This window comes from Macaca nemestrina, chromosome 13 (genome assembly GCF_043159975.1).
Source record: "Macaca nemestrina isolate mMacNem1 chromosome 13, mMacNem.hap1, whole genome shotgun sequence".
Lineage (NCBI taxonomy): Eukaryota > Metazoa > Chordata > Mammalia > Primates > Cercopithecidae > Macaca > Macaca nemestrina.
In genome coordinates, this window is record NC_092137.1 from 107110106 (window position 1) to 107137702 (window position 27597).

The following is a 27597-nucleotide window of genomic DNA, read 5'->3' on the forward strand; positions in this document are numbered from 1 at the left end:
GGTCATCACACCTATGTATGTGTGCAAAAATTCACCCAGCTCTTAATATTTATGCACTTTACTGTATGCATGTGATGTAGTTTGGATGTTGCCCCCTCCAAATCTCATTCTGCAATGTGACCCCCAACGTTGGAGGTGGGGCCTAGTGGGAAGTGTTTGGGTCATGGAGGCGGATCCCTCAGGAATGGCTTGGTGCCCTCTCTGCAGTGATGAGTGAGTCCTCACTCTATTAGTTCATGCTAGAACTGGTTGTTTAAGAGAGTGGCACTCCTCCCACCGCTCTTCTTCCTCCTCCTCTTCTCCTCTCACCTTGTGACGTGCCTACTCTCCCTTTGCCTTCTGCCTTAAGTGGAAGCTTCCTGAGGCTTTACCAGATGCAGATGCTGGTGCCATGCTTTTTGTACAGCCTGCAGAACCATCAGCCAAATATACATATTTCCTTTATAAATTGCCCATTCTCGGGTATTCCTTCGTAGCAAAACAAAACAGACTAATATGGCATGTTAGACCTCAATAAAAACCTTATAAAAATAGATAAAGTCAATGAGGAGTCAGTGGAAGAGGATCCAAGGCTCAGAAAGAGAAGGAGGTATATGAGAAGCTGAGGGAAGCAAGGGAGAGCATTTCAATAACAGGGAGACATGGTGGACCAATGTAGAGAGACTCTTGGATTGGGTAACTGAGAGATTCTGTACTGACAGAAAAACTTCAACAAGATAGCTTCAACTTGAAGAAAGAGCAAGGTTAAGGGAGATTCTGGAGGCTGATTTTCTTGTTCTTGTTGTTTAAGTCTTGGAGGTGCCTGAAGTTGTCTACAACTGGAAGAAAAGAAGCCACTGGAGCGGAAGGTGGGGAGGATAAAGTTTGGAGCAAGATTCTCAAGGAAGCAACAAGATCCTAAGGCAAGTAAATCTGAGTTTAGTTGGGAAAAGGAGGATCATTAGAAGACCAGGAGGGGAAGAAAAAGTGGTAGCGAGGCGTCTAGCCACTCTGTATGGAGCGTTTCTGAGGTTGCTACCAGCACAGGGTGAGCACACTGCTCCGTGGGAGGGATATGAGACCTTGAATACAGGAGTTGCTGTTGGGAATGTGAAATTTTTTCAACAAGAGGTCAGTACTGAAAGTGATAGAGGCCCGGAACTATAACCCGCTACACAACCAGGAATTCCCATTTTGACCAGTTACTAGCCAGGTTTGGGAACCCAAGGATTAATGCAGAGAAGGTGAGCGTGTACAGGTATTCCTCCGGGTTGGGGATTAACAATGCAGATTTGACAAAAAGTTGACAATTCTTGGAAAGTAAATATGTCTCTCAGAAGGACCCGTAATGACGGAAAATGATGGCTTAATATTTGTGACATTAAAGTCCCAAGAGGAGAGGATAATGAGTGAGGAGCTGAAAAATGTTTGAAAAAATTATGATTAAAAATATTTCTGAATTTGGCAAAACACATAGACTTGTAGATTTGAGAAGCTCAGAGAATCCCAAACAGAATAAGCTCAAAGAGATTCTCACTTAGAGACATCATAAGGAAACTACTGAAAACTAGAAACAAAGGAATTATCTTGAAAGCAGCAATGAAAAATGACATTGTTTATAAAATTACAATTATTTAAAGGGTATAGATTTCTCATCAGAAACCATAGAGGCCAGGTCAGGCACTGTGGTGTAGGCTGTAATCCCAGCACTTTGGGAGGCCCAGGTGGGTGAATCACTTGAGGTCAGGAGTTCAAGACCAGCCTGGGCAAAACCTGGGCAAAACCCTGTCTCTACTAAAAAATATGAAACTTAGCCAGACGCTGTGGTATGTGCCTGTAGTCCCAGCTACTCAGGAAGCTGAGGCAGGAGAATTGCTTGAACCTGGGAGGCAGAGGTTGCAGTGAGCCAAGATTGCGCCACTGCACTCCAGCCCAGGCGACAGAGCATAGAAGCCAGAATGCAATAGAACATTTCAAAAAACCTTGTTTTGAAAAAATTAAGTTTCATAATGTCTCGTGTTCACTTTCTCTGATTTTCCCTAGTGACTAACATCTTACCTAACTATAGTATAATATCAAAACCAGGAAATCCATATTGGTACAATGTATGTGTGTGCATGTGTGTATGAAGTTCTATGCCGTTTTTATCACAGATGTAGACTGATGCACGTTCAGCCACAATCAAGATACAGAACTGTGCCATCACAACAAAGTTCTCCCTCATGTTGTCCCTTTAAAGTCACACCCACTGCTCTCCCATGACCCCATCCATCACTAACCCCTGGCAACCATTACTCTGGTCTCCAGTTCTACTATTTTGTAACATTGAGCATTTTACATAAATGGAATTATACAATATGTGACCTATTGAGAATGGATTTTTTTTCCTTCAATATAGTGCCCTTGAGATCCATCCAAGTTGTATGTATCAATAATTTGTTTCTTTGTATTATTGAGTAGTATTCCACAGTATGGATACACCACAGTTTGTTTAACCATTCTTCTATTGTAGGATATTTTGGTTGTTTCTAGGTTTGAGTTATTACATATAAAGCTGCCATGAAGAATCATATACAGGTTTTTGTGTGAACATGTTTCTATTTCTCTGAAATAAATGTCCAAGAATATAATTGCTAGATCATATGAAAAGTGTATCCTAGTGCTATAGTGTGAATTTTGTGTCACCCCCCAAAATTTATATGTTGAAACCTAATCCCCAATGTGATGGCGTTAGGAGATTGGGCCCTAGGGAGTTAATTAGATCCTATGGGCAAGGCCTTTATAAATGGGATTAGTGCCCTGAAGAAAGAGGTCCTAGAGAGTTGCCTTTCGTCCTCCACCATGTGAGGATACAGCGAAAAGGTGCCATCTGTGAACCAGGAAACCAGCCCTCATCAGATACTAAACCTGCCAGTGCCTTAATCTCAGACTGCCTATCCCCCAGAACTGTAAGAAATGGATGTTTCTGGTTCAAGCCACCCAGTTTATGGTATTTTGTCATAGCAGCTCAAATGGAGTAAGACACTCCTAAGAAACTGCCCAACTACTTCCCAAAGTGGTTGTACCATTTTACATTCTCACCAGCAACGTAGAGCTAATTTCTTAGCATCTGGGTCAACATTTGACATAGATCCTATTTTAAATTTTATTTTTGCTGCTCTGATAGGAGGGTGGTGATATATAATGAGAGTCTTATTTCACATTTCCTTAGTGGGCAGTGGTGTTGAACATCTTTTCATATGCTTATTTTCCATCTTTGGTAAAATGTCTTTTCATGTCTTTTGTCCAATATCTAATTAGACTGTTTATTTGTTATTGATGAGCTTTAATAGTTCTTTGAATAAATTCTGCATATGAGTCCTTTATTGACTATCAGATATCAGAATCATTTGGAAATACTTTCTCCTAATCTGTACCTTGTTTTTGCATCATCTTAGGATATTTTACCAGCAAATGTTTTTAATTTTTATAAAGTCCAATTTATCAATTTTCAGTTTATACAACATGTTTTGGTGCCAAGTCTAGCCTAGTAGGAGCTCCTGAAAATGTTGTCCTGTTTTTTCCTGAAAGCTTTATAGTTTTACATTTTACATTTAAGTCTGTGATCCATTTTGAGTTTTGTTTTGCTTTTTTTTAATTTGTAATGTGTTAGGTATAAAGTACCTTTTTTTGTAAGCCCACACTTCCCTAGTTACTCAAGCACTGTTTGTTGAAAAGCCCATTCTTTATCCATTTTGGATCTTCATCAAAAATCATTTGGTCATATTTTTCTGGGTCTCTTTTTGGATTCTTTGTCTGTTCCACCGATCTGTGTGTCTAATCCTCTGCCAATACCAAACTGTCTTGATCACTGTTGCTAAGTAGAAAGCCTTGGCCTTGAGTAGACTGGTTCTTCTCCCTTATTCTCCTTTTTTTAGAATTGCTTAGGCTAGTTTAGTTCTTTTGACTTTTCATATAAATTTGAGAATAACCTTATCTACAGAAAAGGTTGCTGGTATTTTAATGCAAATCTTGTTAAAACTTTGTATGAATATAGGGAGAATTGTTGTCTTCCAATCTATGAATGTGATGGGTGTCTCTATTTATTTCAATTGCCTTTGATTTCTTTCATCAGCATTGCGTAGTTTAGGCATGTAAACCCCTCAACTACATGTTTTGCTAGATTTGCACCTAAGTATTTGTTTTCTTTTTTTCTGTGTGATTGCAAATGGTATTGCATTTTTAATTTGGGTTTCCATATGTTTGTAGCTAGTATATAGAAATACAACTAATTTTATGTTGATCTTATGACTTTGCTGAGCTTATATTAATTCTAGGAGTTTTTTGGTAGATTCCTTGGGATTTTCCACACACCTTTATGTAATCTGCAGATAGCAATAGTTTTAATTCTTTTCCGTCCTGCATGTCTTTTATTTCTCTTTCTTGTCTTATTGCACTCGCTAGAATTTACAGTACTATGTTAAACAGCCTTGCCTTATTCACGATCTTAGGGAGAAAGCATTACATTTTTCATCACTAAGTACGATATTGTAGATGTTTTTATCAAGTTGAGGAAGTTTCCTTCAGCTCCAAATTTTTTAGAGTTTTCATCATGAATGAGTATTGAATTTTGTGTTTGTCGTTTTTGCAGCAATTGAAATAATGATGTGATTTTTCTTCTTTAGGCCTGTTAATATGATGGATTACATTGATTGATTTTAGAATATTAAACCAGCCTTGTATTCCTGGGATAAACCCCACTTGGTCATGTTATATAATTATTTTTTGTATTAAAGAATTCTGTTTGTTAATATTTTTCTTACAGGTTTTTATGTCTATATTCAGAAGGGACATTGGACTATAATTTTCATTTTTATACTGTCCTTTCCTAGTTTTAGCATCAGGGTAATACTGATCTCATAAAATGAATTAGGAGATGATCTTTCCTTCCTCTACTATTTTCTGGATTACACTGTATAAAATTGGTGTTAATTGTTCTGTAAACATTTGGTATAATTCTCCAGCAAAACCCCCTGAACCTATAAATTTCTTCCTATGGCTTTTAAAAATTATAAATTAATTTTTCTTAATAGTTATAAGGCTATTCAAATGATCTATTTCATTTTAGATAAATTGTGGAAGTTTGTGCTTTTCAAGCAATTGGTCCATTTCATCTAAGTTGTCAAATTTACGTATCTAGAGTTATTCATAGTATTTTCTTATTAACCTTTTGATGCCTGCAGGGTCTTTAGTGATATCCCCTGATTCCTGATGTTGGCAATTTATATGTTCTTTTCTTCTTTGTCACTCTTGCTACAGGTTAGTCAACTTCATTGACCTTTTCAAGGACTAGCTTTTGTTTTGTGGATTTTCTCTATTGTTTCTTTGTTTTCATTTTCACTGCTTTCTGTTCAATCTTTTTATTTCCTTCTGCTTGCATTGGGTTTATTTTGCTCTTCTTTTTCTAGTGTCTTGAGGCCAGAGCTTAGCTTATTGATTTGAAGAATTTCCTCTTTAAACCATGGGTTACTTAGAAATGTGTTGTTTAATTTGCAGGTATCTGAGATTCTCCTGCTATGTTTCTGTTACTGATTTCTTGTTTGATTCCACTGTGGTCCAAGAACACACTCTGTATAATTTCAATTATTTTACCTTTGTCAAGGCTTGTTTTACAGCCCAAGATATAATGTATCCTGGTGTATGGTCTTCGGGCACATGAAAAGAATGTGTGTTCTGCAGGTTTTGCGTAGAGTGTTCTAGAAATGTCAATTAGACCCTGTTGGTTGATGATGTTGTTGAGTTCTTCCTCATCCTTGCTGATTTTCTACTTGGTTTTATATCATTTGTAGAGAAATGGTAGCAAAATGTCCAATGATAATGATGAATTTGTCTATTTTTCCTCTCAGTTCTGTTGGCTTTTACTGCACATATTTTGGGTGCCTCCTCCTTGTGGGGGGCAGCCCAAACTCCCTGTGTGTTCTCCATTCACACTGCATGGAGGAGGGTCAGCAGCTCGTTATCTCCAGGCAGGAGCAAAAGTCTCATCCAGAGTCTGCACTTGGCCTTCCTGACACTACCCGGGGAGCTGGGGTTGGGAGGCTGAGGTCCCTAGTCTGGCTGTCTTCTTCTCTATATCTTTCAGAGTCTTCTTATGTTTGTTTTATACAATACCTTAGTTGTACTTAGTGAGAAGAATAAGGAAAAATATATCTACTCCATCTTTCCAGAAGCAAAAGTCTCAAAGCATTGAACTTTAAAAATCACTAATTGGTCCAGTTTAGCTGTGCTACTGTGAATGGTGACCAGGGTTGGCTGGTGCCTACCTTTCAGAGGTGACACACTAGAGAGGAGTGCACAGGACACCAACTGCAGTGTGGTGGGGTGCATCTCAAGAGTAGGTCGGACGCTGGGCCCTGCATACGAGAGGTGTTCACTGGGCTCACGGGGTAGAGGAGCCAGATCTGTGAGGCCTGGAGGGTCCCACGAGGTGCCTAGACTTCAGCCTGAGAGCAGAGGAGGTCATATATGGGTCATAGCTGAAGTACGGGTCAGAAACAGATGTTAGTAATGTCACTGCATTCAATGCATTGCCCACTGGGTTGGCCCCAGTTGCATCCCCAGACTGCTCAAAGCAGGAGGGAGCCACAGGAATTGAATGTGTAGAATGTGTGGTGCTGGCTTAATGCTTCCGTGCTAGCAATTTTTTTTCTTTTTTTTTTTTTTTTTAGAAAGGGTATCACTCACTCTGTTGCCCAGACTGGAGTACAGTGGCACGATCTTGACTCACTGCAACCTCCGCCTCCTGGGTTCAAGCGATTCTCGTGCCTCAGTCTCCCCGGTAACTGGGACTACAGGCATGCACCATCGTGCTCAGCTAATTTTTGTATTTTTTGGTAGAGACAGGGTTTCATCATGTTGGCTAGGCTGGTCTCAAACTCCTGACCTCAAGAACATTTGCTAAAAGTCACACTCTCACAGTCACTGATTGCCTAAAAGCCACTATGTTAAAAATCAATTTGCAAAATGACAATTTCACAAATTCCCAAATCACTAAAAACTTCTTTATAGTAATTATTTACAAAATGTGTAAGAATATGTGTTTCATAGAAAGTTTCGAAATCTGTTAATGATTTTTTCCCAACATTTTGGCCTTTGGTTATATTTAGTTGAGATGTTGCACTTTTAGTTTCTCTACCACAGTTTTCTATCAGATTTATAGGCATGTGGTTCATGTTTCAAAAGCTGACTACTCCTCAGTAGTTACTATAAAGGTTTTGGCAATTCATGAGGCTTTTCATATTCTAACCTTTGGTTTTCAGAAAAGATGGTTTTGCCCTTCAAGTGCAATTTTACACCAATTTTCATCATCTTTTTTTTTTCCAAAGTGGTTTGGCAGTCAGACAAATAAAAGTTTTTTCTGCATGTTAATTTTCACATATCCATGACAACTTCCCCAATGACAAAATCCAAAAGTGGGAACTATAGTCCAATTTAGACACCAGTCTAAAATTGGAATTGACAATAAATGCGGTTGAGGGAAAACCCATCTATTGACACCAAAAAAATATTGTGTGTTTGAGAAGTGTCCCGCTCCTGAAATATAGAAACCCACATGAAATTGACATTTACCAGGGATGGAATGAGAAATCCACAGCAAAACAGCTGATGAAAACGTACCTGATACTTGGACACTAAACTGCTAAATATAAGTGAAATAGAAAACCAAAGCTGGGGGGGAGGGAATCGGGAATCCTCAGTGTTTTAAACACCAGAGCACACAAATTGTGATAATTGTAAAAGTATTTAACCAAAGCAACTTTTGGGTGAATTCCAGAGATCACTTCTCACGGAAATTAATCTTTTAGAAAATTAATTTTCAGCAAATTGTTTTTCAATTAATTGACTTTTGGAAATAGTGATTGGTAATTTGCCAAAATTACCAAATCACCTGCACCCAGTCACCTGCAGGGCTTGATGCTGCCTCCAGGGCAGATGGGGAGCATCTGAAAGCCGGAAAGGAACTTGAGTGTGTGGGGTGGGGGATGCTGTCCTCCAGCTGTGGGAGGAAAGACGGAAGGAGCAGCACGAAGACAGAAGAAACTGACCCATTTCTTCAACCTTTCTATTTTTCCTGGGTTTTTCCCTCTGTAACCAAGAATCAGGTACCTGGAGCCCCAAACCTGCCAGCCTCCCTCCTGATATAGCCAATGAAATGGACAGACCCTCCTTGCCGTCAGGGGGAAATAGACACTCAGTTACCCCTGCACTGACTGAAGCAGAATTCTCTTTCTCGTTCATATTCTAATTCTTATGACTATTTTCTTCTTTTTTCCACACATTGATCTAAACCTTTGTCCCTAATAAAGACCTCCAAACTCTACTCACACAAAAGTGACTGGGCATAACTGACGGTTACTGGGCGTTGATGTTACCTGGCTGAGCAGGTAACTGCAAATGGAATCTTAGTCATCCCCAGTCTGCCAAGCCATACCTGGCTGCCCTGAGAAGTTCTTCGCATGACCTCTCTTCTTCCACACATGCTCAGGTCCTCTCCTCTCCCTTTTGAGCTCTACCTCCTTTCTGCTCACTCCTCCTCCCTCCCACTGGTTCCCCTTCAATCCTCCTGTTGTTCTCTTGTACAATGCCTGTTACTCTGTCCTGCCCTCTATTTCCATGTGTTGATGGAGAAAACTCACTTTCCAGAGACTTGCAAGCTTAAAAAGATGCAAAAGAAACTATGCCACTCCCTTGAGACAGAAAAGCCTGCTGCATTTCTGTAAACTGCAATTTAAAGCAATCCTCTATGCTTTACATGTGCTAAAGTCCCCCATCTTGACAAAACCTCTCTCTTGACCACATTTCCCCCTCTCATCCCACCTTCCTTTCACAACCAATCTTCCTGAACCAGCTACTGATACTTGCTGCCTCTTCTTTGTCCCAACCAGTGGACACTTCTGGTCTTTTTCTTACTTAAACTTCCTGTAATGTTTGACCCAGTAGACACTTCTTCCAGAAACCCTTTTTTGGTCCACCTGCTCTGGCCAGGATTTCTCGTCTTCTTTGTACTGTCCTTCTCTCCTGTTACCATCTTAGAGGTCAGGGATCCCAGCTGTGGCCTTGGGACTCACCTCTTCTATACAGGCCCTAGGTGGTCCCACTCAGTGATAGACTCAGCCATGGGTTTAACCACACGTTGCCTTGCAGTCTTGGGTCCTTGTCCTGGGCTTGTGCCACTCAGGACACACTCGAATGTCTCCTGGATGTCCAGAATACAGCATCTGCAAAACTGAACTTGTCCTCTTTCCCCCAAATGTGTGTCCACTGCTTGAACCAGGAGACTGGATTATCATCTTAAATCCTCCCTTTCCCACCACCACCAAATCCAAGCTGGGGAGCCCCTCTTCTTTACTGCCCCTGAAAACCACACTGTCCTCCCACACCCCACGGATCATGCTTGAGCCCAGGCACTCATCACTTCTTCACTGGGGTATGACCATTCCCCTGGCCTTCCTATCTTCCCATCTGTGCCCAACGTGGATGCCAAGGGGATCTGTCCTAAATGCAAAGTTAGCCATGCCTGCTAACTCCCGCCTCTGGCTTGCCTGAAATCTTTCAGGAAGCTGAGAGCTTTTAAGACAACGTTTTGAGAACACAGGACCTTTTGCAATTTTATGTCTTCTGTTTTCTGGAGTCCCCAAATTCAGTTCAGGCTTCATGGCTTCTGGGAAACTTGGCTTGACCTCATCTTTTCTATGCGTTCTGTGCCTAGCTAGTAAAATTCTTAGCTGACATTACATTGATCACGAACTTTGTTGCCTGTGAGTTCCCAGAGGGCAGGCCAAGTCTGACTTGGCTTTGCTGCAAAGTCTAGCACATGATGGACATTCAATAAAGTTTTGATAGAGAGAAAAGCAAAATCTCAGACTTCTCCGCTTATGATGACCCCGTGAAGAGCTTAAATGTGTGTGTGGTGTGGAGAGAGATAGGCAGCCCCACAGTGAGCCCCAGAAGCCCAAGGAAGCCATAGTGTGGCCAAGCAACTTTTCAGGCAAAGGCTGTCAGCAGGAGGGTGCGAACCTTCCTCCTGATAGGGGAAGTTGTAATTTTTATTATTCTACCTCCCTGGGACTCTGTTCAAGGAGGCTGCTGCCAGGGAAAGGGAAGGTGGGCCTGTGGGGAGGGTCTGTTTTGCCATGAACATTCTCAGGAGGGTGGTTGAACAGCAAAAAAATGCCACAGATATGTTGATTGAGCATACAAAACGGATGGCTCTGCCTCAGGACAGAGGGCATATTTTGTATGCCAAGACCTTTCCTTCTGCCTCATCATGCTTGACTTAGTGACACTCTGGTCCCCACCTGGCTCACCTTCTCAGCACTGATGGGCCAGGTATGGTGGTGTGGCAGTTGAGAAGGATGAATGGTTTAGAGCCTTCTTGAGTCAGGCCACCAGTCCTTGTGGGGCTTCGCCACTGTGTCGCTCCTCAAATTCTACTGACCTGTGACCAGACACAGTCCAGGCAGGCCAGATTCTTTCCTACCCACTGGGCATTCCAGGTATAGATGATGTCACTGAGAGGGCAGCCAAGCAGGAGGTAGCACCTGGTTGGTGCCCAAGTCTAGCCCAACAGGCCAACTTCTGTTGACAAGGAAAGTTGGTGTCTAATTCACTGTGACCGAACGGAACTCTTGCCAAGTCCCTTTTCAGAAAGGGGGAAGCCACTTCAGAATAAAAATACAGCTGGCTCTACAAAATATGGTGTGCCTGGCATCAATGGCACAGGTGACAAGCTTGCAAAAGCTCTATGAACAGTAACTTTCCACAGTATAGAAACCAAAGGGAAAGACAGCAGAGCACTTAGCTGGCTTATACCCATGCTGGTATAACTGGTCTATGAAAACTATTCAACAACCGTGTTAGGAATCAAATTGAAATGAATATCAATGAAGAACCATCTTTTGCCCTGATACATTAACGAAAATTAACATTTCCATTGCAATTCCCAGTGCTGGGAAGGATATGGTAAAACTGCTGTCTTCTCAGATTGCTCTTGACAGTATGCATTTGTAGTCTCCCATGGAGAGCAATTTATCATGATGTGTTAAGAATTGCAAGAGGGTTCTTAACCCTCTCTACAAAAAAAAAAAAATCCGAAATATGGAGGAAAGTATCACTTGAGTGTTAATTGTCATTTTGATAGGTGTATGCAGTGCTAAAATTACAGTTCATTATAAATGCTTTAATGTTGTGTTATGCATGTAAATGATGACTATTGTTCATGTAGCAACATGGAGATATGCTTTTGACAAGAGCAGGGCACAACATTGTGTGCATATAACCATGACAACCTTCACAAGAAAGAGAAGCCCAGTCGAACCCACCAAAATGATAAGTGTGGCTGTATTTGGGTGTGGGGGTGAGTGGGTGTTACTTTTTCTTTTTCAAATTTAGTGTAATATGATATTACACTGAAAACCTCTTTTTGAGGCTTGAGGGTGCCAAGCAGAGATGTAAGGTGCAAGTGAAAATACTCTCCAGGTAGCAGTGAGGAGCCAGCTGGGACTGGACTTTGCTTTATTTTGGACAGGGCAAGGGTGGAAGCTGGGCATGGAAGCAAAGGGCCCTTACTTCCCAGCGTGGAAGAGACAAGTTAATGTTTTTTTTTTTTTTTTAAATACAGTTTCACTCTTGTCACCCAAGCTTGAGTGCAGTGGTGCGATCTTGGTTCACTGCAACCTCTGCCTCCCAGGTTCAAGGGGTTCTCCTGCCTCAGCCTCCTGAGTAGCTGGGATTACAGGCATGCGCCACCATACTCAGCTAATTTTTGTGTTTTTCATAGAGACAGGGTTTCGCCATGTTGGTCAGGCTGGTGTTGAACTCCTGACCTCAGGTGATCTGCCCACCTCGGCCTCCGAAAGTGCTGGAATTACAGGCATAAGCCACGGTGCCCGGCCAGAAGAGACAAGCTAATCTTAATTGGGAGAAATTTGGAAACCTCATAGAGGGCTCTTTGGGAAGCCTTCGGGCTCTAAAATGAGCAATCTCTAAAGAGTCTGTCAGGGCCCATGAGGACTCCAGGGGGACTTGAGAAGAAGTAAGATCAACTCTGGAGGCTCCAAGGTGCTGAGGAGGAAAGAGGCCAAGGAATAAGATGGAGGCTAGGAGAGTGGCTTAAAGGCTCCCACGGACAGATGACAGTCACAGTGCTTGGGCTTGGGGGAACTGGAAAACGGATTCTGGTCTTCCAGCGGGAGAGAGGTAGAGTGTGGCTCTGGGGATGTGTTCATGATTTTGTCCTCAGAGAGCAAGCTTGAGTTGAAAGAGTCACTGGGACAGGCATATTGAGTACACACGTGGCACAGAGCTACATATCAGGATTTCATTTAGTAAGAGCTAGCTGAAAAACGGATGGATGAACAAGTGGATGCAGGAGGCTTTATGCCAAGCGTTGGGGTGCAGTAACATGGTCTCAATTGGCTCCAACACTGTCCAATCATAATTCTCTGTTCATCATGAGCCACTGCAACTAGCTCTTAGAAATGTTGAGATCTGTTTTCTTAAATAATTCCTGCTGAGAACATTTGTCAGTCAACCAGAAGGCTTGTACGAAGATACCGTGAGCTTCTTACAGTTAAGCCTTATAGGATAAAGAAAGAAGCCCAAGACAGAGTTCTGTTCTACAAAGGGCACACATCTATTCCCCTGTCCCCACACAAGTTTCTCCTCCTTGAGTTTTGTCTAATATTCTGTTAGGGCCAATGCTACAAAATCAGGGGCGTCATATGTGAAATGAGCACAATGAATAATTGGTGAGGACAACAGAGAAGAGTCAATTTACGATGCGAGAAACGAACCTGACTGTAAATCAGGTGAAGGCAAATATCTTCTAGAGTTAAAAGCAGACAAGAAAATATGCAAAATTAAGGGGAAACCACTTCATCTTCATGACGTGTGCACCACACTCTCATTTGCACTGGGAGTGACGTGAACTCACCAGTTTATTTGCAAATGGACAAAGAGGAACCTGAAACACTTTCATTACCTTAAAAGAGAAATTTGCCGGCTAAAAGGAATGCTCCCCTGAAAGCTCATAATCTTAGTCAGCCTCTTCTATGTTCCCCAGGCCACTGCTTTGCTGAGTCATTCTACTATGCGGCCCCTCAGACACAAAGCCCGGCGGCCACCTGCCCACAGAGTCACAGAGGGTCAGCCAACTGCAAGCTCGGAACTTCAGGATCTTGCTTTTGGGGTTATTTTCACTACTGTAACTTTTTTGTCCTTAGGTAAAAGGATAATAATTGTGTAAAATTATGTCCTTAGGTTAAAAAGATCATGCCAGATGTTAAAATATGGATAAAATTAGCATGATCTTGGAATCTGAACAGAAAATAAGCTGCTTTTAGCTGTTTTCAACTGTTTTTAGCTTTTCTGTCTAAACAGCTGTTTATTCTGTTTCACAAACTCTCTTAGCGGAATATTTAGGCAAAAAAGAAGAAAAAGAAGTTGCAGAATAATAGGTCTAATATAATCCCAGTTCTAGTCACACATAAAAAAGTCTGAATGGTTTACAAAACCATTGAGAATGGTGATATAAGGGCTGTGACTATAGAGGAATCTCATTTTCTAAATTTTGTTTTTCTCCAATGTGTGAGAACTGGGATTACAGTATACCTATTATTGTGCAAAATGAATCATTAGTTTTTATGTATTACTCTTGCAATTAAAACTAACAAACATTGGATTTGAGAGATGACCAGGCACTAGGATACACTTTGCATGGGAAGTTTTCCTAGTGGAGAAATATCTTCTTAGTTAAAGTGTTTATACTCTCTTCTATAATCATTTAGTCTCATTTCCTTCTTGTTTTGGTTTTTCCTACAGATGAAGAAAGTGGTCAGCATCTTCTCCAGATCAGAAAAATTGCATTTGTTTTCCCTTTTTATTGTGAAGTTTCAAACATATACAAAGTTAGCAGAAATTATTAAATGATTGCCTCTTGGCCTTTTGGCTAAGCTCAAGGGTAAAAAATTATTAAATGAGCAATTAAAAACACTTTTGAAACAAAATAAAAAATAAAAAATCTAAGTAAAGGAATATAAGATATTGAATAAATAATGAGCTAAAAATTATAAACCTAAAAAAATACAGTAACTGAAATACTCAACAGATAGCCTCAAAAGTGGTTTGGAGCAACAAAGAATGAATCCTCAAACTTAAAGACAGATAATTAGAAATTTCTCAGTGTAAACAATATAGAGAAAACAGGCTAGAAAAAAAATGGTTTGAGAGATCTATGGATGATAACAAAAAATCTAGCTTTTGTATCATCAGGGTCCTAGAAGTAAGGAGAAAAACTGTTCAACTGAAAAAAATAATCAAATAAATAATGGCTAAAATTTCCCCAAATTTGACAAAAGATATTAAACCCACGGATTCAAAAAGAATAAAGTAGAATAAATCCCAAATAGGATAAATTCAAAGAAATCCATACCAAGACAAATCATATTCAAATTTCTGAAAACTAAAGATGGAAAAAGGTCTTAAGAGAGGTTAAGGAGAAACACTACATTACTCGTAAAACTTAAGCCAGAAAGAAGTGGCACAGCATTTTATAAGTAGTGATAAAAAAAAATTGTCAATTCTGAATGCTCTATCTAGTAAGACTGTTCTTGGCATATCAGTTTAATTCTGATGCTTGCTCTGTGTCTTCAAGCTATTTTTTTTTTTTTTTTTTGTCTTTTAGCGTGCCTTGTAATTGTTTTTTAATAGCCAGATATGAGATACTGGATAAAAGGAACTGCAGAAAGTAGGTCTTTAGTAATGGTGGTAGTGAGGTGTTGATGGCAGCAGCGCTGCCATCATGCCAGCTGCAGCAGGGAGTCACAGCTGGGGCTCCACACTCCTAGGAGCCTGGAAGCCAGGACAAGCTGGAGACCCGCCCTTCTGAGTTGGTGCAGCAGCGCCCCAGGTGCCGATGCAGCCGCCCAAACCACGGCTGTCGACCCAGGCCTCCCACTTTACGGAACAGGCAGCATCCTCACCCTCCTGGGTGCAGCTGCAGCTGCAGACCCAGGCCTCCTGCTCCATGGAGCAGGCAGGAATCCTGCCTTCCTGAGTAAGGCTGCAGCCGCTCAAGCTGTGGCTGCTGATCAGAGCCTCCCTGTGCTCCTGCAGGTGCCAAGAGCAGGGAGGATCCCTGCCCGTTCTGGTGCAGGTGCAACCACCAGATCCGCAGGTGCAGACCTGGGCCTCTGCTACACCAAGCCAGCAGGAGCCAAGGAGAAGCAGGAACTCCACCCCTTCTGAGTTGGCAGGACGGGAGCTCCGGGTGCAGCTGCAACCACCTTCCCCGGTGCAAGACCCAGGTGTTTCTGCAACCTACACCCTTAGGGGCCAAGGAAGGCCCCCTGACCCCAGTACCCGCAAGCCCACAGGTGTCTTCTCCAGCTGCCTGGCCTCTCACTGCTCCCGGCACAGGCTCCCATATCACAGCAGGGTTGGAGCCAAGCTCGGGTGCTATCACAGTTTGGCACAGTCTGCACACACTCGGATGAGTGCTGGCAAGCCAGTGCCCTGCTGCCCCAGCCCCCTCCAGAATTTGGGTACCAATGAGAGTAGCAGGGAAAGCAGAGGGGAGCTCTGAGGACTGCTCGGTGCTGGCCTGCAGGTGCCTCTTGGTGCCAACAGCCAGGGGGCCAGGGACAGCAGAATGCAGACAGGCTCCTGGGTGGAAGTGGATGGGTTGTCAGTAAGATCTCACCCTCAGGCAAGGGAGGGCCTGAAGGCTGGGGTCAGGCTGCCAGACCAGCAGAATGGAGTGGGGACTTGTGGTGCCTTTTTGGGACCGCCCATGGCCCTCCATGAACCAATCAGCAGGCACTTCCTCCCTCTGAGATCCAAAAAAGCCCCAGACTCAGTCAGAGCAGGGCAGAGGACGTAAGATGGAGGACAGATGGCCCACTGCAGAGAGGAACTACCCTCTCTTCTGAGAGCTTCAGAGACCTGCAGAGACATAGGGACTACCAGCTTCAGAGAGAAGCAACTTTCTCTAGGGCCTCCTTTCTGGTGAGAGCAGCAGATGTCAGGATGATGACCAGTAGCAGACAGGTGCTACCCTCTCCAGGGCCTCCTCTCTGCTTGAGAGCTGAGCACTCAATGGGAAGATCTGCTTACAGAGAAGATGATCTGCCTACAGAGAGGAGCTACCCACTGAGGGTTTCCTCTGAGCTGTTCTAACACTTAGTAAAGCTCTTCTTTGTCTTGTTTACCCTTCACTTGTTTGCACACCTCATTCTTCTAGATGCAAGACAAGAACTAAGGCAAAGATGCCACCAGCCGCAGAGGTTTCTGGCCAGAAAATCAGTACCCCAAAGATCCTGTAACAGTGTGGGAAGGAGCAAAGTGTTCTATAGTTTTATATCTCAGTCTTTTAGCGAGCCTGTGTCTCTAAACTGTGAACTTCAAACAGTGCTTCTCAATCCCCCAACATTCCCCTTAGGTGGGACAAGATGTCTAGAATGAACTGAAGTTGAGTATTTCTCTTCCCCTATGTAGAAGGCTAAGGCATGCTGGAGTATGCTATTTCCTTTCTTCCAGGTTGGTTAGGCTCTGATAAAATCCCAATAGTTTAGGCTCTGGTAAAGTAATTTATCTTGAGGCCAGGCCTTTTTGACTAGAAGAGGATGCTCTGACTTACTTCAAATAGTTGCTCCTCCCTCTCCTCACCAGAAGTACAAGATTTTTTTTTTTTTTTTTTTTTCTGATATTTACTGTGAGAACCTAGTTGAACTCCTGAAACCAGAACTCCCAAAAGTGTGGGGCCCTCCTTTGAATGGGTCCCTCTGGAGTGTTTAACTCTCATACTTTCTCTGAATGCCCAGCAATTCATCAATTACAGTTCAGATTTTTCTACCCCATACTGGTTCCCACACAGGTTTCTGCTCATGGGTTTCTGCTCCAGTAAGTTGTGATTCTAAGTATTTTCTTGTCAATCTTTCCAATTTAAGGGGCAGTGAACCTCACTTCTCTGATGGGTCTAAGAAGAGTTATTAATTAATCAGTTTGTTCAGGCTTTTATTTGTTGTTAGGATGTAGTGACAACTTCCAAGCTCCTTACATACTGGATTGCAAACCAGAAGTCAAACTATTCTTTAGAAATGAAGGAAAAGTAAAGTCATTTTCAGATGACAGGAAACTAGAAGAATATGTCACCAGAAGACTTGCCCTTAAGGAATGACTAAAGCAAGTGCTCAAAACAGAAAGGAAATAATAACAAAAGACTTCAGGACCTCAGGAAGAAAGAAAGAAAAGTGGATATGACCATAAAATATAATGAATTGTTTAAACAAAAGTAGTAACAATGTAGCATGATGTTAACATATATGTAAGTAAAATGAATGACAACAATAATATAAAGGTCAGAAGGGGAGAAATGGAAGTATACTGTTGTAAGCTTATTATGCTGTATGCGAACTGGTATAATATCATTTGAAGGTAGGCTATAATAAGTTAAAGATGTGTTCTGTTAACCCTAAGAACTATGAAAATAACACAATAACAGAGTTATAGCAAATAAGACAACAAAAGATATAAAGTTGTATCATAAAAATAGTCTGAAAAAAGTCAGAGAAAAAAGAGCAAAAACATATGGGATAAATTGAAGAAAAAACAGTAAGATGACAGGAATTAAACCTAACAACATCAATAACTACATTAAATGTAAATGGCCTAAACAACAGCAGTAAAAGCAATTTGTCAAATCAGATTTTTTAAAATGCTAATCCAACTATGTGCTTTTTATCAACAAAAAAAAATGCTCTTTAAAAGTAAAGACATAACTATGATAAAGAAAAGGATGGGAAAAAGATACAATGTAAACACTAACAAAGAATCTAGATTGGCTATATTAATATAAAAGTGGATTTCAAGCAAAGAATATTATTGAGCATAAAGAAGAACATTTAAAAATGTTAAAGGGATCAATTTGTCAAGACCATAATAATCCTAAAGGTTTATGCACCTAATAACAGAACTCCAAAGTACATAAAACAGAAATTGATAAAACTATAAGGAGAAATTAACAAATACAGATACATATTAGATATTTTAATACCTCTCTCTCAATAATTGATAGAATGAGTAAACAAAAAGATCACCAAGGATATAGATGACTTGAACAACACTACTAATAAAATGTACCTACCTGGCATTTATAGAACATGTCATGCAGAAATAGCAGAATACACATTGTTTACAAGAGCATGTGAAACATTTTTCCAGATATATTCTATATTCTGAGCCATAAACAATGCATAATAAATTTAAAAGGATTCAAGTTAAACAAAGTATGTTTTCTGAACAATCTGGAATTAAAATAGAAATCATTAGCAGAAATCTATCTGGAAAATTCCCAAAGGTTTGGAAACAAAGTAACATATTTGTCAATAATCAGGGGTAAAATAAGAAATCAAAAGGAAAATTAGAAAATATCTTGAAAAATAATCAAATGAGAACACAATATAGCAACACTAGCGGAATGCCACTTCAGCAATATGTAGAAGGAAATATATAGCACTAGATTTCTACTTTAGAAAAAAGAAAAGATCTGAAGCCAATGACTTCATCTTCCACTTCAAAAATTAGAAAAGAAGAACAAATTGAGCCAAAGCAAGCATTAAAAGGAAAATAATAAAGATCAGAATGAAAAATCAAGAAAATAGAAGACAGAAAACAATAGAAAAAAATCAATAAAACCAAAAGCTAGTTCTTCAAATAGATCAATAAAATTTAAAAACCTCTAGGTACATTGATTTAAAAAACTACTTAAGACACAAATTAATCAATATTAGGAATTATAGAGGTAAGATCACTCAGATTCTACAGATATTAAAAGGATAATAAGGAAGTATTATGAACTTTATGCCTATACATTTTTAAACTTAGATAAAATGGATAAATTCCTAGCGAGGCACAACCTACCAGAGCCCACTCAAAAAGAAATAAAGAACCTGGACAATCCTCTATTTATGGAATAAATTGAATGTTTAGTTTAAAATGTATGCATGAAGAAAATTACAGGTTGACATGGCTTCACTAGTGAACTCTACCAAACATTAAGAGAAGAAAGAATAACAATCCTTACAAACGTTTTCTGAAAATTAAAGAGACAAGAATAATTCCAAATTATTTCATGAACCTATTATTTCTCTGATTGTAAAGCGAAACAAAGAAAACTACAGATGAATAACTAACTCTCATGAACATAAATGCAACATTTCTAAAGAAATTTAGCAAATCTAATCCAACAATATGTAAAAAAGATAAAACATGGTGAACAAGAAGGGTTTATCCCGGGAATGCATTGATTGGTTTTGATATTCAAAACCCAATCAATGTAAATCACTAACAACTACAAATAAAAGCAATATGATCATCTAAATAGATGTAGAAAAAAAAGTTTGAAAAAACCCAACACCCATTCCTGATTAAAAATGATTAGAAAACTAGGAACAGAAGAGCATTTCTTCCACCAATTGAACAATTGAAGGGTAGCTATGAAAAACCTACAGCTAATATCATATTTCATGATAAAAGATGGAATTTTCTTACACTAAATTCAAGAACCAGGGAAAAGTGTCTGCGCTCACCACTCTATTTAACAGTGCTGGAAATATCAGCCAGCAAAACAGACCAAGAAAAATAAATAAATGAAATAGACTGGAAAGATTCATAGTTGGCACAATCATGTATATACAAAATCCTCAGGAATGTACACTTTAAATACTAGAATTCAAAAGTAAGTTTAGCAACTGTATTAGTTAGTTTTCATGCTGCTGATAAACACATACCTGAGACTGGACAATTTACAAAAGAAAGAGGTTTATTGGACTTATAGTTCCACATGGCTGAGGAGGCCTCAAAATCACGGCGGAAGGCAAGGAGGAGCAAGTCCCATCTTACGTGGATGGCAACAGGCAAAGAGAGAGCTTGTGCAGAGAAACTCCTGTTTTTAAAACCATCAGATCTCGTGACACCCATCCACTGTCAGGAGAACAGCATAGGAAAGACCCACCCCCATGATTGTCTCCCACAAGGTCCCTCCCACACCATGTGGGAATTATGGGAGCTACAAGATGAGATTTGTGTGGGGACACAGAGCCAAACCACATCAGCAACAGGTCAGAACACAGAAAAAATGTAAAATATCACTGTATTTCTATGTATTAGTAGTGAACTGTCAGATGTTAAAATTCAATTTCTTACAATGGCACCAAAAATATGAAATACTGGCCAGGTGTGACAGCTCACGCCTGTAATCCCAATGCTTTGGAAGGCTGAGGTGGGTGGATCACTTTGAGGCCAGGAGTTCAAGACCATCCTGGGCAACATGGCAAAACCTCGTCTCTAATAAAAATACAAAAAATTAGCTGGGCACGATGGCCTGCGCCTGTAATCTCAGCTACTTGAGAGGCTGAGACACAAGAATCACTTGAACCCAGGAGGCAGAGTTTGCAGTGAGCCGAGATCACACCACCGCACTCCAGCCTGGGGAACAAACTGAGACTCTGTCTCAAAAACAAAAACAAAAACAAAACTTATGGGTAAATCTGACAAAATATGTGTAAGACCTATACACTAAAAATTACAAAACATTGCTGATATAAATTAAAGAAGACCTAAATAATCGGAGAGATATACTTTGTTTAAAGGTCAGAAGACTCGGTATTGCTAAAATGAGAACTCTTCCCAATGCAGTGCTAATCAAATTCTAGCAGGCTCTTTGTAGAAATTGAAAAGCAGATTTGAAATTCATATGGAAGTGCAAAAAAAACCCAAAAGAGCCAATATAACTTTGAAAAAGAGAAAAGTTGAAGTTCTAAAACTGTCTGCTTTCAAGATTTATTATAAAGCTACAGGTGATCAAAATATTCTAGTACTAGCAGCAAGATAGAGGAAAAGATCAATGAACCAAATAGAAAGTCCAGAAATAGACACACACACTCAAAAATATGGACAACTGATTTTGGACAATAGTGCAAAAGCAATTCAATGAAGAAAGGATAGCCTTTTCAACAAACAGTACTGGAAAAGTTAGATTCCTGTATGCAGAAACAGACAAAAACAATGAAATTGAATGCAAATGTGCATCATATAAAAAGAAGTGATTCAAATGGATTGCAGATCTCAATGAAAAATCTAAAACTATAAACCTTTAGAAGAAAACATAAAAGAAAATCTTAATGACCTTGGGTAAGGCAGAGTTTTTAGGTATGACACCAAATACACAATCCATAAAAAATAAATTGATAAATTAGACTTTATCAAAATTTTCATTCTTTGAGAGATACTATGAAGAAATTGAAAAAGTAAGCCACAGATTGGGAGAAGATGTTTGCCAAGAATACATCTTATAATACACTTATACCCAGAATATATGAAGAATAGTTAGAACTCAATAATAAGAAAATAGCCCCATTAAAAATAAAATAGAGAAAGGATTTCAACAGACATTTCCCCAAAGAAGATATATGGATGGCAGTAAGCACATGAAAAGATGTCAGCATCATTAGGGAAGTTCAAATTAAAACAACCATGTGATACCGCTACATATATTTTAGAATTGCTAAAATTAAGAAGACTGACCATATGGGGTGAGGATATGGAGGAAATGAAATTCTCATACAATGCTATTGGTAATGTAAAATCAAACAACCACTTTGAAAAACAGATTAGAGTTTTGTAAAAAGTTAAACATGCACCTACCACATGTCCCAGCCTCTCAATTCTACCAGAAAAGAAAGCAGATATCCATACAGAGACTTGCACACAAATGTTCATGGTACCTTTATTGGTAAATAGCCCCAAACTGGAAACAACTACAAAGTTCATCAACAGATGAATGGATAAACAAATTGTTGTATATCCATACAATGGACTATTACTCAATAAAAAAGAGAAAAAAGAAAATAATAATAATAGATAATCATAACATGGATGAATCTCAAAAATAATTATATTGAGTAAAAGAAACCAGTCAAAAAAGACTATATACTGTTTATTCCATTTTAATAACACTATAGAAAATGAAAATCTTTGGTGATATAAAACAAACTAGTAGTGAGGAAGAGAGGCCTGGGAGGGAAATTACAAAGGTACGTGAAGCAACTTTTGGGAGTGATAGAAATATTTACTATATTGATTGTTATGATGGTTTCATGGACATACACATATGCAAAAACATGTTCTACACTTCAGATATGTGGAATTTTTGTAGGTTACTTACACAGCAATAAGCCTGCTCAAAAAAGTAAGTCAAGCAATGGAGGGTACCAAGATTTTACTTGCATATGACTGTTCTCTATCTAGCCTGCAAACAGGTGCACACAAAAGCTACATCTTTAACTGGAGCTTGCCAGGCAACACCTCTGCAACATTATGCAAATCACTGTGAGAAAGAGACAATAATTATGTTAAAAACCACCAAAATATGTTTGTTTCCACACACTTTTTTTTTTAATTCCCAGATCTGGGCTGTCTACAGTATGTGCCTGCCAGTTAACTTAACTTGGGGCTTTTCACTTTGGTTTAAAGAATCTGAAATTGAGCTCTGCCCAAGTTAAGTGCATGTGGTGATTCATGTGCATGGAAAGTACCTTGGGCTGACCACAAACTAGAGTTCCCTACAACTACATCAATGTCAAAACTAACCGCTGTCTCCTAGGTTGTTTGTTTAAAAAAAATCCCATGGTCTTCAATTTGATCATTTAAAAATAATCTACAAGGTATACTTCTTTTCTGTTCTTGTTATTTCCTAACTTTTAAGATTTCTATTTTTGCACCCTGTAGATCTTATTCTCACTAGAGAATAATTTCTACATTATGCTCAGGCTCTTCTGAGCTGTGAAGGGGCCCAGATTTAGGGGCTGTTCTTGACACCCTGAATGTGCCAGGACAAGTTGTTAAGGTGGTCCTGCCAGGACACAGCCATCAAAAGCAGCAATCTGCTTCTTGCCAGAAAATCTTGTGCCTCTGCAGAGCCTTTTCCAGAATGAACCACACCATGCTGAGGTAGGGTAGAAGGGACAGGACACCAATAGGCCTGGGTGTTCTAGAACAATAGGCCTAGAACTTCTCATCAGCTCCTGTTTCTTTTTATCTCTAGAAAGAGAGAAAGAGACCACCTACTGCATTTCTGTTCCTTGCTGAAAAGGACACTCTGTCAGAGAATCTTCTAGCAAACTTCAAAGAGCAAAATCACCCTTTGTTATGGATAAAGTCCAGAGAGCTTCAGCAGCTAACATTCCCTGGACAGGGTAGAGCAAGGATTTGAACCTAGGCCAGTCTGGCCAGAACATCCACAAGCTTTCCTTAACTCAGTGGGCTATCTCCCCAAGACTAGGTCACTACTGCTTTGTAATCACCTTTGTAGCCACCAGTGGATTTTGCTCATCAGTATTTTCCAGGTAATTGATACTTTAGATGTTCAGCTGCAAGACGTATGCAGTTTTCATTGACATCTTTTGGAGAAACTGACAAACCTAGACTTGACTTAATGCATTTGGGACCTTCCAAGATGTTATATAACTCTAGATAGAAGGCTGGGCCTCCACAATGTCAGGAACGTTGCATTCTTATTTCGCCATAGATAAACCCATTTGTCCACGAAGTCAAGGAGTCAGGCAGAGGCTCTTGCCATAGGGCTTTTTAGGATGGAGTAACACGCTTGGACTTCGCTCTGTGACAGGGTTTTGCATAGGGAGTGGTATGACCAGATCCCTCAAGAAAGAAAGCTTAGAGACCAGGCCAGAGTCCACTGCAGTAGCCCAGTCAAGAGAGGATGGTGACTTGAACTTTAGTAGAGCCAGTTAAAATGAAAGAAATTGACACATTCAGAAATGGTTTTAGAGGTAGAGTCAAACTGGACCTGATAAAGAACTAGAGAAATGGAGTGAGGATAAAGAGAAGAACCGTGACTGAGTCGGAAGATTTTGTCTTGAGAAACTTAAGAACTCAAGACAGAGTAAAATAAAATCACGTGGGAAAAATCTCCCACTTTGTTTTGGACAACTTTGAAGTGAAATGCCTGTTAAGTCTAAGTGGGGTAGGCCATGGCGTACATGAGTGCAGGCTCAGGATGGATGCAGCCATCAGTTGTGAGCAAATAGAACTTAAAGCCAGGAGAGAAGAAGGGGTCACTAAGAGAGACAGTGTGGCATAGAGAAGAAAAGAGGTGGGAGATGACCCCTGGGCAGAAAAGTCCTTAGAGCAGAGGCAACAGGCATGACCAAGAAGACTAAGAAAGAACATTCAGTACAGCAGAAGGAGAGCAAAGAGTGTGTGGTGTCCTAGAAGCAAAGAGAATAAAGGGCTTCAGGAAGGAGCAGTCGAGTGTGTCAAATAAGATAAAGACAGACAAGTCCCCTGGATTGGGTAGGAATAAATAACAGCAGGCTGTCATACAAATGGTTCCATCTACACCGTCTAAAAGAATATTGTTTATTCTCCATACATTTAATAAACACCTGCCATATGCCAGGTATCCTTTCAAGCACTGAAATGCAGAGATTCATAAAACATGGTCTCTGCTCTGGAGGAGCTCACAGTGGTGAGAAGGAAACAGGCAATAGCGAGTGTTCTCATTGCATTTTTGACCCCATTGACCTTGCAACAGCCCCATGCATCAGTTATTGCCATTATACCATTTTACCAATAAGGAAACTGTGACAGGGAGGGGTCAAGCACCTTGGGTATTTGACAGCAAAACCAAGGCTTGGTGGTAACATAAAATTTCCAAGTAGTAATTCACAAAGGTGACTGGGAAATGGAAATGACCAGAAATCTTTGCACTATGAGAACAAGTTCATCTGAAATACAGATGGACTTAGGATGACGCTGATACCTTCTTGTCCAGGTGGTATAGCTCCAGACCAAATGTCTGCTGCCACCTACCCAACAACTTGTTGGGTAAAAATGGCTACCCCTATAGTCAAATGATTTTTGACAAAGGTGCCAAACAGTTAGATGGGAAAAAGGAAGTTCTTTTCAATAAATGTTGCTGGAGCAACTAGATATCCATATAGAGAAAAAATCTTGACCACCTACCTCACACCAAACACTAATATTAACTCGAGATGGATCATAAACCTAAGTCTGAAAACTAATAGTAAAGTTCTTCCGGAAGAGAACATGGGAGAATGTCTTCATGATGTTCAGGTAGGCAAAGATATTTTAAGACACAAAGATGCAATAAGCATAAAATTTGTAAAGAGGTGACTGAGGCTTCATCAAAATTGAAATTTATGTTTGTTAAAAGACATCATGAATAAAGGGAAAAGGGCAGCCACAGACCAGGAGAAACTCTTTACTGTACATATACCTAACTGAAGCTCAAATTCAGATTATATGAAGAACTCCTTCATACTGATACCCAGGGTCTTGATTGCATGCCCCTAAATCAATAGATTCTTCCTTTTTGAAATGAATTCCTGCAAGGATCCAGCCTTTGCGAAGCCATGTAAGTAGAGGCAGAAGTAGTTTCAGCTTTGGAAAGGGCCATTCTGCTGGGGAGAGTGTCCCTGACTGGCCGAGAGAAGATGTTCTTGCAGTCAGTGCTGATTCCAGGGGGATATAGAATTTGGGGCCTGGGAATTTTTAAAAATGAAAGCCAGTTAATAGTTTTATTTTACTTTTAACATGACAGACAGGAGAACAACCAGGAGGACTCCAGGCTTACCCTGACATTTTTGTCAAGTATTTTAGGGTTCTCCAGAGAGCCAGAATCAAAAGATGTGTGTATATACAGTCATGTGTTGCTTAACAACAGGGATACATTCTGCGAAATGTGTCCTTAGGCAATTTCATCGTTGCGCAAATATCATAGGGTGTATTTGCACACACCTAGATGGCATAGCCTACCACACACCTGGACTATGTGGTATAGCCTGTCACTCCTAGGCTTCGTACAGCATGCTACTATACTGAATACTGTAGGCAGTTATAACTCAATGGTAGGTATATATGTCTATGTAGACATGTCTAACATAGAAAAGGTACAGTAACAATACAGTATAAAGAGTAAACATTGCACACTTGTATAGGGCACTTCCAGTCAATGGAGCTTGTAGAACTGGAAGTTGCTCTGGGTGAGTCCATGAGTGACGGGGACATTACACTGTGCACTTACGCTACGCTAAATTAAAAAAAAAAATTTTTTTTAATAAGTTAGCCTTAGCTTACTCTTTTTTACTTCATAAACTTTAAACTTCTTTTTAACACTTTAACTCTTTTGTAATAACACTTAGCTTAAAACAAAAACACACTGTAAAGCTCTACAAAAATCTTGTCTTTCTCTATATCCCTATTCTGTACGTTTTTTTCTATTTAAAATTTTTTTCTTCTTAATTTTTAAACTTTTTTGTTGAAAACTAAGACACAAACACACATTAGCATAGGCCTACACAGGGTCAAGATCGTCAATATCAGTATCTTCCACCTCCACATTTCATCCCACTGGAAGGTCTTCAGGGATAATAACATGCATGGGGCTGTCATCTCCTGTGATAGCAATGCCTTTTTCTGGAACATGGCCTGAAGGACCTGACTGAGGATCTTCTTGAGGAGGTGTCGCTCTTTTCAGAAATATGTCCATAGCAGTTTTCTTGGTTCTTTCTTTTTTTCATCACAGATATGTTTGTAAGCAGATAATGCAACATGAACATTCCTCTCTATTAATAAAAACCTTTCAGTGGTCACTTTCAAACTTCAGAGGTCACTTTCAAACTTTTTAAAGAAAAAAAAACTTTTTAAAGAAAAACAAGCAAAAGCTTCTGCCAAATGCTTCACTGTGAATTTTCTCAGGGGTTTCTTCTTTTCTTCTCTTGCAGTTTCTTTTCTCTTGCCTCTTCTTCAGCTATGGGTTCTGGTTCCAGTTCCAAAAACTCATTAGTCAGTTTCTCAGGAACCATTGTTTGCTGTCTCAACCACAGCCTTGTTGAGTAATATGTTGTCCTGTGACATTACGATGGCTATGAAATCACTAGGTGATAGGAATTTTGTTATATAATAATATATATTATATTATATATAATATATGATAAATAATGTAATATATTATATATAATATATAATAATGTATATAATATATAATTATGTAATATATAATATATATCATATATATTATATATTTATATTATATTATATATAATGTAATATATTATATAATAATATATTATATAATAATATATTACATTATAATGACATATAATATATAATATATGATGATATATTATAATGACATATAATATATAATACATCATGATATATTATAATGACATATATATGATTATATATTAAATGACATAATATATAATATATGATTATATATTAAATGACATATAATATATAATATATGATTATATATTTCATGACATATAATATATAATATATGATTATATATTTCATGACATAATATATAATATGATTATATATTATATGACATAATATATAATATATATTAAAGGACATATATCATTATATATTATAATGACATATATACATCATATATAATGACATATAATATATAATGACATATAATATATAATATATCATATATTATATAGAATATATTATATATTATAATAT

At 39.3% G+C, this 27597-nt stretch overlaps 1 protein-coding gene across 12 annotated transcripts in view; it reads left to right on the forward strand.

The window, feature by feature from the left end:
* The window catches only part of LOC105471806 (myb-like protein A), a 504277-nt gene that overhangs the window by 450619 nt on the left and 26061 nt on the right, over nt 1–27597 (forward strand). For 8 of the 12 annotated variants that reach the window (XR_011611998.1, XR_011611999.1, XR_003015908.2 and 5 more), the window contains one exon: nt 791–902. The gene's annotated coding sequence lies outside the window, so the exon portion shown is untranslated. Of the gene's footprint in view, nt 1–790; nt 903–13081; nt 26994–27597 lie in introns of those variants that run through there. The other 4 variants (XR_011611994.1, XR_011611997.1, XR_011611995.1 and 1 more) reach the window with 4 other exon arrangements.